Below are 13279 nucleotides of genomic sequence, written 5' to 3' on the forward strand. Positions count from 1 at the left end.
GGCATGGGGATACTCATTAAGTGAGTAAAGCCCGTACAGATACCAGGACCATGTCTCCACTACCCCAACCTTCCCTGCTTCTGTGCCCAGGCTCCTTCCAGAGTCAGAGGATGGCAATGGTCACTGGGTGGAGACAGAGAAGTGGACAGTTAAGAAACCATCCCAGGTAGGCAAGGAGGCAGCAGGAGGTGGCACCAGGAGGGAAAAGAGGTTTCAAGTTTCCAAGTCTTCCTTGTCCCATCAGACTTCACTTACAAAACACAAATTCAAAGACAAAGCTACTGAAAGTTGCAGGACAATGACCATGAGCATTAAACTCCAAGTGTGGGGCCCAATTGAGTACCAGCTACACTGATTACACACCCATGTGTTTCTTCAGTAGTAAAACAGGAAATGAGGTTTCTCTAATTCTCTTCCCTCCCAGCACACAGGATTTTAATTCTGATGAAGTCCCGTTGTTCTATTTTTGGAAGTGTGATTCTCCTATGGTCTGATTCTATCACCTTCAGAAGCCCTTTATCATGGGAATGTTTCCAGCCTGGGATCCAGAGAGACTTACCTAATCCCATGGCTGGGAGCCACACAAGGCCAGGATGTGAAAGGGAAGTCAAAGCCCTTTGCCTCCAATTAACTAGTAACTAAGACTGATTCATCTGCTTGCGAGGAAAAGAGTCCCACAAAACTCAGCTAAGGAGACTCATCTTCCTAAAAAAGCCAGGGACAGGGGATATGGCACATGTCTGGAGTCATCCCATAAGCAGAAGGTAGAGGGCTGGCTCCGTTTTTTATTCCAGAAGGCCTGGAGTGATGGGAAAGGCTCTAGACCTAGTGAGTGGCCTAGAGTAGTTGTATGAAAACTGTCTCTTCACTTCCCCTCATAGAGCCTTCAGTTTTTCCTTAAAACCTGGGGTGATAATGTAATAATTCCCACAACAAGGCTTCCTGTGACACTGTGAAAGGGAGATTATTTGAAAGCTGTTACTCATGCATAAAAATTGGTTATTACCACTACTCTTCTTCATTTAGCAAAGACTGATCGGGCACTCGTTGCTGGACCCAGGGCAGTGCCAAGCATGGGAATGAACACTAGAGGCTTCTGGGGAGACACAAAAAGAGCATGGGCTTTGGAGGCTGGAGGCTGTCTATTCCTACCCCATTCCACCCTCCCCCACCACATGTGCCCCTTACCAGCCCGCCTGTTAACCACCCGTGACTTGATGGGACGAACACAATTGGGCTTGCAGATGCCACTTTATTCCTCCACTCAAGCAAAAAGCAAGAACGTTCTCACAAAGGACATGTTTGATTCTTCCAACTTGGTTCTCAAAGGCAGAGCAGGGAGGTGAACAGAGGTGGGTGTTCACCATTACAACATGGTATGTCCTTTCCTCACATTCTGTGACAGTTAACTTGACATATGTCTGTCCCCTCATTAAGCTGTCAGCTCTGGGGTCCAAGACTCTGATGTGAATTATCTTGTATCACCTCCACATTGCCAATCCTGATCTCCTTTCTTCTTTCCTCTCATTCACTCATTCATAAAATCAGTTAACAATGTGTAAGTGAGCCTGGCTCTGGGTACTAGGGAAGCTCACTGAGTGATGATGATGATTATACGATGAAGAAGAAGGAGGAGAAGAAGTTGGATAAGGAAAAGGAGGAAGATGAGAAGGAAGAGGAAGAGGAGGACGGGAAGAATCACAAACATTTATTGACTACTTTGTGCCAACCATTTGGCACATATTTTCTCAATTAATTCTCCTGGGGCTCTGTGACATGCATATTATTATTTTCATTTTACAGATGAGAAAATTGAGGCTCAGAGAGGCCAAGTTTCCATAATAAATACCATCTGAGCTGAGATCCAAAGACAGGTGTGTCTGTTCCTAAAGCGATACCCTCTTACCGTCTTTACCACCAGACTCTGGAGACAGCAATAAATAATGACGGTGGCAGTATGTGGAAAATGCAATGCCTGGTATCCAGTAGGTGCTCAATAAATGCTTCTTTAAATTGGGTTGTGTAGGTTTAAATACTGGCATTCCAAGATTTTTAGACCCATGGGGACCAAGCTAGATCCTTTCCAACTTCCCTCTGGGAGACTAGGCCTTGAGGGGGACAAGGGAGGATGGGCCTTGAAGCCCCCAGACCTAGCCAGGAGGCAACTCTCACTCCTCCCACCCGGACAGAGTACCCTTTGTTTATTGTGACTCTGCATCCTACCCAGTAATTAGCATTGGCAGCTTCATATTGAGCTTTTGTTTTCATAATTCATTTGCCTGCGATGACATAATAAAGGGAATATTGATTCAATCCCAACTCCTCTTGGCCAGAAGCCCACATCAACCAATAAAAAAGAATTGCTAATTGCAGAGTGCGCTTGCCCAGCTGAGGCATTGGAGCAGGGCATTTTGATAGCAGCTGGAGGGCAGGCAGCTCAACCTCTAAACTCCCCTGGTCTGGGCACCAAGTCCTGTCCTGGGCACGGGGCACCATCCTCCAGTAAGACCAAACCCAGCTTCTCTACAGCACCAGGAAGAAGGCAAGTTGGGCCATTAGGGCATGGCCCAGGAAGGAAAATCCTCCACCATCCTGTTGACAGATGTGGTATCAAATGAATTGTTCTCTGCTTAGACACGACTATGATATTTATTGGTTCAAATTGCTCGGCTGACTCAGTCTTTCGTAAGTCTCCCTGGTCTGTTTTAATCTTGACGTTTTGGGAAGCCACACTGATATGGGTAATAACTGGGTTTACCTGGGATCAAAATGAAAAGGGAGAAGGGGGGTCTGGAATAATTACAGTGGGGCAATGTATATTTTTGTGTAATCTAGAAAGGCGATTTATGAGGCCGATAAAAATGATAATGTGTTCTGAGTGGAGCCAGCATGGATTAGCTGCAACAGAGCTTTCTTTGCAGGAAATGAAGGGGGTGGTGGCTGCTGTTTACTAGACAAATAGTTGTTCTGAATCTCATTTTTTTTTCACTTCTCTTCTGAAATTACTGAGATAAGGCACATTGGAATATAGATTGTGGTCCTCCTTCGGTTACTGTGAATTAGAATTTGTTTCCGGAGTGCAGGGAGGTAGGAGTGGGATTTGTGTAATTAAGACCAGAAAAATGATGGGGAGGGATGGGAATCCCCCAACCCCCATTCCCGCTCTATCTTTAGAATCGAAGCGTGGCCCCCTGCTGATTTTGTTAAGCTTGGCTGGAATGAGGATTCCCGGTTCCAGGAGGAAGCTTACATAACTTCCTGGGCGGTCTCTTCCCGACCAATGCCCATTTTGCTGACCCAACTGTAAATGAATCAGAGACATTCCACTTCCATTCCTCTGAATTTGTAGTTCATAATCTCACAGGAAAATAGTAGTAAAAAAAGCTCCCAAGAATTTGCTCAACTCAAGATGGAAAGAAAATTATCATAGAGGTTTAGTTTTACTCAATGTCTTCACCCTGCTTCAAAGTGTTCCTTACCTCCTCATCTCCAAGAGGGCCCACCAACCAACAGACCCTCCCTGGCCCCGCTCTACACCAGGTGGGACACAGTGACCATGGAGGCAGCACCTGTAAGACTCATGCAAAGCCACCTCCACCAGGCACCATGCACTTGCCTCAGCCAGCAGATGCGTTCATTTGGGCTCAGTCAGCTTCCACGCTGGCCCTAACGGTGATGCCTTGGGCTCTATTGGTGTCCAGTCTCTCTGACCCACCACTTTCCCTGCTTTGAACCTCTGACCTTGATTAAGGAATGTTCATTTTCCTAAGCAGTGGCCCTCATTCCTCCCAGACTTTGGAGGGAATTTAAACGGGGGGAAGAAATGCTTTCTCTGAAGGTGTTTAAAGGGTCTCCTTTTGAAAACTCAGGGCTGGTGTGGACTCAACAACCACTGCTCATCCTCCCGTCCACCTTGGCAGAGAGATTGCTGTCCTTCTTCCTCATGAGACCAAATGTGGTCCCAGAAAACTTGACGGAACATAGACTCGTCACCCCATCAGAGTTGGCCCTTGGGCAAAACCCTCTCCCTCTCCTTGCCAGAAGTCATGAGGTGCATGAAAGCACCTGAGCACATGTCCCTGGTACCAGTACCTGGTGCCTGATACCTGATATCTGCCTCTGGGGTGATGTTAGATACTTGGCAGCTTTGATCCACCCAACTTTCACAGCACCCCCAAGGTTAAAAATTTGTTCTGTTTTATAGGTGAGGAAAGTGAGGCACAGAGAGATAAAATCACTTGCTCAAGTTCACACAGGCAGTAAATAGTGGCACTGGGATTCATGTGCAATCTAATGTTGCTTTAAGTTCACAGATACCAAGTCTTCCTCCCCCAAGGTGTTAGATGGGCTTGTGTCAGAGTGGGGTGCTGTGGGATGATCATGGAAAGAATAGGAAGAAAGTTTTTAAAATGATCTCATCGACCTACTAAAACACTCACATGACAAACCTGGAAGTCATCCAGGTACAAGGAATCTTAGAAGTCACCTGGCTGGGGAGAGAAGCAGTGAAATTGGAAGCTACCTCCACTGAATCAATCAACAGGGTTCTGAGGCTTTCCCCTTATGTGAAGTTTTTATGGGTTCCCGGTACCTTGCTGGTGGGATTATGGTATTGGATGGACAGAGGTACATTAGATCTGAGGCACAGCCCATCTGTTCTCGCCAAGGGGAAAATGAAGGACCATGGATGTATTCATGCTTATGGTCATAAAAAGGCAACAAACTATTTTTAAAAATCATAAAATTTTCTCCAGCAACAAGGAAAGTATTACGGACATGTAGACTTTCTACAAAATGAAATGCAAGAGGTTTTGTTCCCTTTAGGGCCAAAAATTATTTATTTATGTATTACTTACTGTAATGTTGTAATAAAGTTATTATAAGTAGAAATATCTATGCATGAGATAATGCATCTTAATGCCCTGAGCCCTGAGCCTGCCATCGTGTGAATGCTCCTTAAGGATTACGTTCATTCACTGAATGAACGTTGCTTTGTGTTTACTACCTGCCAGGCCCAGTGCTAGGCTCTGGGGGATACAGTCACAGGACGCAGTCCTTGTCCTGAGGGAGGGAGGGGGGAATGTTGGAGGCAAACAGAAGCACATGCACAAGGTCTAAAGCAACTGAGGCCAGGCCTCTCACAGCAAGAGGGAAGCAGGTGTGCAGAGGGGGTCAGTAAGGGCCAGGTGGGCAAGGAAGGCAGGTCCAGATAGGACAGCCTTTCCAGAAGGCCACAGAGGCTCCTGAAGAAGATGATGTGATTAGACCCTTTTGACTGAAATGGAGAAATTGAATTGGAAAGGGACAAAAGTGGAAGTAGAAAAAGAACAGAAAGAGGCTGTTGCAAGAATCCAGATAAGAACAATGGTGGCTGGGCGCGGTGGCTCATGCCTGTAACCCCAGCACCTTGGCAGGCCAAGGCAGGTAGATCATCTGAGGTCAGGAGTTCGAGACCAACCTGACCAACATGGTAAAACCCCATCTCTACTAAAAGTACAAAAATTAGTTGGGCTTGGTGGTGGGTGCCTATAATCACAGCTACTCAGGAAGCTGAGGCAGGAGAATCACTTGAACCTGGGAGGCAGAGGTTGCAGTGAGCCGAGATCATGCCATTGCACTCCAGCCTGGGTGACAGAGCGAGACTCTGTCAAAAAAAAAAAAAAAAGAACAATGGTGGCTGGACCTAAGACAGGGCAATGAAGGGGAGCTCATCACTACTGTAATAACACCTTAGAGCTACACACTCCTGTTCAGTTCACACTGTGCTTTCAGACACATTATCTTATCTAATTTGTGTGACCTCTATAAAAAAATAACTATTATGCCTCATTTGCTAATAAGGAAGTTGAAGCTTATGAAAGTTAAGGGACAGGCCCAGGGCTCACAGCTGAGCCAGGCTTCAATCCACATCATTTTATTCCAGTTTTAAGTTCATACACCTGAGACTCAAGTCACTGCTATGATAAAGCGGTACCACCTTGAATGTTATGTTTTCTGGAGGGAAAAAGAGATCTTGGGCAAGTGACTTTATCAGCTTTTCCACTCCTTGCCTATGTTCTTTTGCTGGTTATTGCAATTCCTTGAGGTCTTATTTTCCCCCTTTTATTTTATTTTTTATTTCCATGGGTTATTGGGGAATCGGTGGTATTGGTTACATGCATAAGTTCTTTAGTGGTGATATGTGAAATTTTGGTGTACCCATCACCCAGGCAGTATACACTGCACCTTATTTGTGGTCTTTTATCCCTCACCCCCTTCCCACCCTTTCCCCCTGAGTCCCCAGAGTCCACTGTTTTATTCTTAAGCCTTTGCATCCTCATAGCTTAGTTCCCATTTATGAATGAGAACATATGATGTTTGGTTTTCTATTCTTGAGTTACTTCACTTAGAATTTGTCTCTAATTTGCAGAAAAGGAAAACCAAGAGCTTGGAGAGATTAGGTGGCTGGCCCAAGATCACACATAGCAGGGAAGAGTCAAACCTTAGAGTCAGATCTTTTGACTTGTGTTCAATTCTACATCTTTATATGATTCTAGGAATCAAGAATTTGATAACAAAGAAAGCAAATACATGTTTCCAGTATAACCAATCTGTCACAGGTCACAGAGATTACAAGTGTATATCTACCTAACACTCATTTATCATCTACCTACTATGTGCCAAACACTGAGTTAGGTGCCAAGACAGAAAAAAAAAAAAAAAAAAAGCTTCATCTGATCATCCATTACCTCATTAACTGAGAAACATTGATTACATGTTGCTTGCAGGCCAGGTTTACCATTTGCTCACCTTGCCAGAATGTCATTCAAATTAACTCTAGAAAGGAGTAGGAGTTGGCAGGTGGAGAAGCATCCCAGATAAAAGGTGAAGCACAAGCAAAGGCATGCTGTGAAAGGCGTTTGATGGTGTTCTTGGGTATCAGGGAGCAGTGCAGAATGCATCCGGAGGGCCGGAAACTGGCTCCCGTTGGGAAGAGTTGGTCCATGGGGCAAGGAAAATTGACCTGGGTTCCTTTGCCTCTATCCAGTAGTGAGACTGTTTCCTCTCTCTGCCTTTCCTTTCTTTGCCATATGCCATGACCCCCAAAACCAAATGATTGTAGGCTGGTAACATTAAAAAGTGAAGCAGGCAGCTGGGGGTGGGATAGACTGGGAAGGGTCATGAAGAAATCTCCTGGTGTATATTTCCAGAAAACCAATAACCAATGATGCAACAACAGTTACATTAAATGCCTATTGTATACCAGACACTGTGCTAAGCTAGTATTACCACATTTAAGGTTCACTTTAGTGTACTGATATAGGCTCCATTTTTAGCTCCATTTTACAGATGAAAAAAGAGGCACCAAGAGGTGAGATGCCTGCCCAAGGCCTCACTGCCGGAAGGAGTTGGTGCCAGGACCAGAAGACAGTCTGATCACAAAACATGTGCTCCAAATTAGCTTTGCTTTGTGGCAGAAGTAACACACTGGAGTCCCCCTGCAAATATTTCTCTTGGTCATTGGCATAAATTGATTCTTGACATTTAAACATCAGAAGACGTCATGTAAAAATGAGAATATCTGGCAACACAAAATCTGTAATCACATGCCAATAACAATTAGAGCCAAGTAGGAGAGACCTTTGCCCCCGAGTTCACTGCAGTCCCCACTACTTCCTATTGTCTTAGCACTAGACTCCTAATTCACAGTTCTCCCCAGCATTATAAAAAATGTTGAGCATACAGAAAAGTTGAAAGAATTGTACAGTGAACACTAAATACCTAGATTCTACCATTAACATTTTACTCTACTTGTTTTATTACTTACCTGCTTATCTTTCCATCTCTCCATTCACTCATGTTCTTTTTGATGGATTTCAAAGTCATTAATACCAGTATACTTTGCCTCTCAACACTTCCGCATGCATGTGTCCATCTGTGTCATTCATCAGAGCTCAACATTTGCTTAGTTTCTTTTCTTGAGATGAGTTTATACATAGTGAATTACACAATCTTAAGTGTTACCATCCTATGAGTGTTGATGAATGCAAACACTGCTAAGCCCAGACCCTTCCGTGATATAGAACATTTGCCTGTCCCAGAAGTTCCTTCATGGCCCTTCCTGCTCCATCCCACTCCCACCCGGAGCTCCCTTGGCCTGCGTAGCATAAGCAGAGGCATCCTGCCCTTCTCTAAATGCCCCCACTGCTGGGCTACCTGGAGAGAGAACACAGGTTACAGAGAGTGTGATGCAATCAGCCAGTGTGGGGGGGGGTGCTGGGGCATCCTTGAGCAAGGAGGGAAGGCAGCTCTGCACCCCCACCCAGACATCCACTGGAAATCTAGCTGAATGACCATCAAGTCATGTGTGAGCCATGGGAGGCCTCTGAGCGGGGCTCTCCTCCCTTCAGAATATAAGAATTTCTACAATTTCCCTCAACAGACATTTCTAATCTTCTTGGCTTTTTTCAGCGCCTTCTTTTAGTCATGCAGGTTTGATTCAAATGTTTTGAGTGGTACCACTTATTTGCCCCAAGCACATGCTTTAACCCAGCCCACCCGGACGCAGCATCCTCTCGTTGCCCTTTGAGCCACTGAACATTTTCTATGTGTGGAAGAAGGGTCCCAGATGCTGGCTTACCACCCTCATGCCCATGCTCAGCCCTGGGAGGCCTGGCTGAGCCCTGTGGTGTTAAGCCTCATCCCGGCTGGGGACGGGAGATGAGCGGTGTTCCCATATGTCACCAGGGAGCTCAGAGCAAGGCCAGAGAGACCAGGGAGCATCTGAACCACAGTCTGAGCTATTGGGACAGCAGCTTCTGATGTCTCAAGTCCATGGACATTTCTCTGTGCAAGATACTGGCCAAAGACAGGTTCACAGGTATCAGAGATGGAGACACAAAAAAAATGATGAGGTGCCTCAGGAGCCTTAAGGTATTCCCCCTCCCCATCTCCAACATCTTCCCCAAGCCATCCTTGATAAAAAGAAAATCCAGGTAAAATCAGCATGTGTACATAATAAGTATAAGACAATTCCTCCAACCCCTACTCCCATTCAGCTGCTCATTTCTAAAACCCTCCTAGAAAGAAATTCTAGAGTCACCTCCGTGAAAGACCCTTGCTGGTTTTTGAGACCAGAGTATGAAAATTCCCCAAAACCAAATACTTCAGATTAGGCAGACAATATTAATGATGGAAGCTGATGGGTTCTTACTATAGAGAATTTCATATTCTATAAGTTGTCATCTATATAGATGCTTGCTTCATTCATTCATTTCTACATGTTAAACACACAGGAATGCTCTTTGCTTAAAAAAATGCCCCTGAGATTTGTCTTTAAGGATACAACTGTCTGGGTCTAGGTTTTGTCGTCCTCTTTTGATAGGCAGTAGATACAAGAAATATTTCATTTCCCTCTTAGTTATAACACAAGTGTGATACTTCATGACAGAGGACAAGTGGTGGCGGCACAGCTTAGAGAAAGCCGCTACAGAGTGGTGAGAAGTGCAGTGAACCAGAGCTTGTGTGCCTGTCCAGGGAAGCAGCTGCCACCCACACCCAGATGGCTGCTGCCGCTGGAGTATTCAGTCCAGTAGTGCTACATCTTCTTCTGTTTATTTTTCCCACAAGAGAAACCAGAAGTAAAGATAGTTTATGGACCAGCCATGGTGGCTCATGCCTGTAATCCCAGCACTTTGGGAGGCTGAGGCAGGTGGATTGCTTGAACTCAGGAGTTTGGGACCAAACATGGCAAAACCCTGTCTCTACTAAAAATACCAAAAATTATCCAGACATAGTGGTGTGTGCACCTGTGATCCCAGCTACTTGGGAGTCTGAGCTGGAAGGACTGCTTGAGCCTGGGAGGTGGAGGTTGCAGTGAGCCGAGATCATACCACTGCACTCCAGACTGGGCAAGACAGCAAGACCCTGTCTCCAAAAAAAAAAAAAAAAAAGTCAAATCTTCTTGTTTTTAAATTTGTCAACTATTTTAAATTAAAATTAAAAAAAAAAAACAACACTATGAAGCTAAAATAAACAATGTCTGCAGGCTTCATCTAGCCTGTGAGCCACCACTGTAGTTCATTTTGTAACACTTGACAGAATTTTTAACTACAGATTCACTGGATTGTTGACTTGCTTACCTAGCACCCCATTTGATTTTAAGGAGCCACAACTCCCAGTTTTAATCCTTTCTCTGCCATCATTCATGGGACAGGGAGGTCTTGATTAACTCCTTATGCCTGTCAAGGCCTTAGGGTTCCCATTTGTAAGGGGGAAAAAAACAAGATTAGGTTAGTCTGACTTTTCCAAACTTTCCTAATCAAAAGAATCACTGAGTCACACAGAAAATGGATTACAAATTGCTCTTAAATATGTGAAAAAATGCTCAGCCTCATCATCATGAGGAAATGCACATTAGCTTGGTGGAGATAGCTAAAAGTTGATAACGTGGAGGGTGTGAGAGCAGCGGTGCATCTCATCTGTTGCTGTGGAATGGGCATGGTTCCCGCCTCTCAGAGGCAATGTGGCAATACCACTCAAAACAACAAAGGCACAGGCTTTTGACCCAGTCAGGCCACTTCTAGGAACGTTTCTTAATCATGTACACATGTGAAGTGATGTAGGTACAAAAGTGCTTCTTTCAGCATTGTTTGCATTGGCAGAGGATCAGAAACAACCTAAATGTCCATCAACAGGGGGTTGATTAAATAAACTATTGTTCATCTATACAATAGATTACTACACAGCCACTAAAAAAATGTGAAGAGGGTAAATCTCTTGTATTCTTGTATTCTTGCCACAAACATGAAATGAAATGAAATGAAATGAAGTGAAATGAAATGAAATAGAATACAATAAAATAAAAAAGAGAGTACTATATGTAGTGGAGTGCTGGTAAATGTTTAACATCCAGTTCTCTGATTGGAGAGGCTGGATTGGGGTTAACTCTGACTGCAGCATTTGCTTGTGGTTTTAATACTTCCACCATACTCAACTTCAAGCAACCAACATGAGGTCACTGAACTTGGACTTGAGAAAAGATTCATCTCTGTTGACTCTAGCCCATCACTGCCTTTATTAACTGATATGAAAATATCTCCAAGATGTATTGAATGAAAGAAAAGGCAAAACACAGAACAGCATGCATAGTAGGTATTATCTACATAAAAAAGAGAAGGGGATAAAACATATATACATATACACATACTGACCTGTGTATCACAGATTTTGCTGGAAGAATACACACACACACACACACACACACACACACACACGTACACACACAGAGAGTCACTAATTTTGTGATTAGGGATGGGAACCAAGAGGCTGGGGGCATGGGGGCAAAGTGGATGGAAATGCTTTATTATTACCCATGTATACTCTGTCAAAGATCTACGATATGAATGTCTCACATCTAAAAGATTGTTAAGACTGCCATGGATCACCTGGAAGATTTATTGAGTGCTAATTCCATGGCCTCTCCCAGGAGATTTTAACCTTCCATTCTTGGTATAATGCTGGAAAAATCAGTTTTTAACAAGTTTCTCATATAAGTCTTAAAATTAGGCAAATTTGGGTGGCACTGTCTAGCCCAACCTTTCTGTTTCATGAAAAATGTAGTAAGTGTGGGCATTTTCCATGACCCACAGAGGGGAAGGACCTGACCTCTGGGCACTGGGGGAGTCAGGGCTGAAGCCAGGGCTGATACTCACCCTCAGCCCCTCGCCTGGGCCATGCTGTCCGGGGCTGGAGCCTGGGTGTGATCTTAGATGCAGCACTGAGACCCAGAAAGGGATGTGGTTTGTCTGGGCTCACACAGCCACAGCTCAGGAAAATTCTACGCAATATACACCCACAAGAACAATCCACAGGAGCACTCTGCTCCTCCTGTTCAACAGACAGCCACATTTCATGCATCGCCAGCCACATCCCTGAGACACCATGGTGAAGGCGAAGGCCAGAGTCAATGGATCTGGTCGTATTGAACACCTGGTCACCAAGGCTGCTTTTAACTCTGGTAAAGTGGATATTGTCACCATCAGTGACCCCTTCATTGACCTCAACTACATGGTCTACATGTTCCAGTATGATTCCACCCATGGCAAATTCCATGGCACCGTCAAAACTGAGAACGGGAAGCTTGTCATCAGTGGACATCCCATCACCATCTTCCAGGAGTGAGATCCCTCCAAAATCAAATGGGGCAATGCTGGCACTCAGTACATTGTGGAGTCCATTGGTGTCTTCACCACCATGGAGAAGGTTGGAGCTCACTTGCGGGGAGGAGCCAAAAGGGTCATCATCTCTGCCCCCTCTGCTAACGCCCCCAAGTTTGTGATGGAAGTGAACCATAAGACATATGACAATAGCCTCAAGATCGTCAGCAATGCCTCCCGCACCACCAACTGCTTAGCGCCCCTGGCCAAGGTCATCCATGACAACTTTGGTATCATGGAAAGACTCATGACCACAGTCCACGCTATCACTGCCACCCAGAAGATTGTAGATGGCCCCCATGGCGTAATGGCCGTGGGGCTCTCCAGAACATCATCCCTGCCTCTGCTGGCATTGCCAAGGCTGTGGGCAAGGTCATCCCTGAGCTGAATGGGACGTTCACCGGCATGGGATTCCATGTCCCCACTGCTAATATGTTGGTCATGGACCTGACCTGCCGTCTGGAGCCTGCCACATACAATGACATCAAGAAGGTGGCAAAGCGGGTGTCGGAGTGCCCCCTCAAGGGCATCCTGGGCTACACTGAGCACCAGGTTGTCTCCTCCGACTTCAACAGTAACCCCCACTCTTCCACCTTTGATGCTGGGGCTGGTATTGCCCTCAACGGTCACTTTGTTAAGCTCATTTCCTGGTGTGACAATGCATTTGGCTACAGCAAGGGTGGTGAACTTCATGGCCCACATGGCCTCCAAGGAGTTAAGACCCCCTGACCACCAGCCCCTGGGAGAGCACGAGAGGAAGAGAGAGACTCTCACTGTTGGGGAGTCCCTGCCACACTCAGTCCCCACCACAGTCAGAATCTCCCCTCCTCACAGTTTCCACGCAGACCCCCTGAAGAGGGAGGGGCCTAGGGTGCCCCATCTTGTCGTGTACCATCAGTAAAGTCTCCTGTACTCAGTCAAAAAAAACCCAAAACAAAACAAACAAACAAACAAAAAAACAATCCACAGGTCTCCAATCTACATCCTGAGCAACTGGACTCAAATTCACTAGTCAGTGTCAATTAAGGCTTTATCCTCAGAGGATGAGAGGACAACACTGCCCCAGCACCCTGGCAATCCCT

The 13279-nt window shown here is 45.3% G+C and overlaps 1 pseudogene; it reads left to right on the top strand.

The window, feature by feature from the left end:
• The first annotated feature begins 11922 nt into the window (after positions 1–11922).
• Positions 11923–12926, top strand: LOC117066094 (annotated as a pseudogene).
• Positions 12927–13279: the final 353 nt, after the last annotated feature.

The sequence above is a fragment of the Trachypithecus francoisi genome, unplaced genomic scaffold, assembly GCF_009764315.1.
Source record: "Trachypithecus francoisi isolate TF-2019V2 unplaced genomic scaffold, Tfra_2.0 Lachesis_group2, whole genome shotgun sequence".
NCBI lineage: Eukaryota > Metazoa > Chordata > Mammalia > Primates > Cercopithecidae > Trachypithecus > Trachypithecus francoisi.